Source organism: Penaeus monodon, chromosome 19, assembly GCF_015228065.2.
Source record: "Penaeus monodon isolate SGIC_2016 chromosome 19, NSTDA_Pmon_1, whole genome shotgun sequence".
NCBI lineage: Eukaryota > Metazoa > Arthropoda > Malacostraca > Decapoda > Penaeidae > Penaeus > Penaeus monodon.
Window position 1 is genome coordinate 42,910,656 of NC_051404.1, and position 520 is coordinate 42,911,175.

A 520-nucleotide genomic window follows, 5' to 3' on the forward strand; every position below is an offset into this window, starting at 1 on the left:
GGAGAAGAGAAAGGGCCGAGAGATATGCCCCAAGCAGTGTCCGGGCGGCTCCTGAGTGCGTCTTAATTTCATGGACGACAGAAAATGGGGAATCCAAGTGGGCGATAGATGTGTCGCTGTGTGTTTTATGTCTCCCCGGCGTCCTCTACCAAAGCGCACTATGAACCTGCTTATAGAAAAGGCGAACAGTAAACTACGCCCACGCTTGTCAGACGCTGAACGAAATGCGTGGCGAGTGAGTGTTCCCTCTCTGCTTCTTCATCATTCTTCTTCGCCGTCGAATTTGCGAGGGACGAACCGCAGAAGCGTAAATATAGAGGCTCGGAGATCTGGCACATCCGCCGAGATCATGCAAGAGATAAGGAGGGTTGTTTAGCTGGTCTTGTCTCGTTCCACGTCTCCTGTCGAGGACGCGGCAGCTCGACGGACGCTGCTGCCCTTCATTCCGTGGGATCGAACGGACAGCCTCGGAGATTGTCGTCTGAGCAGATGGAAATCAGGGACCGGGAGTGCTTGATTA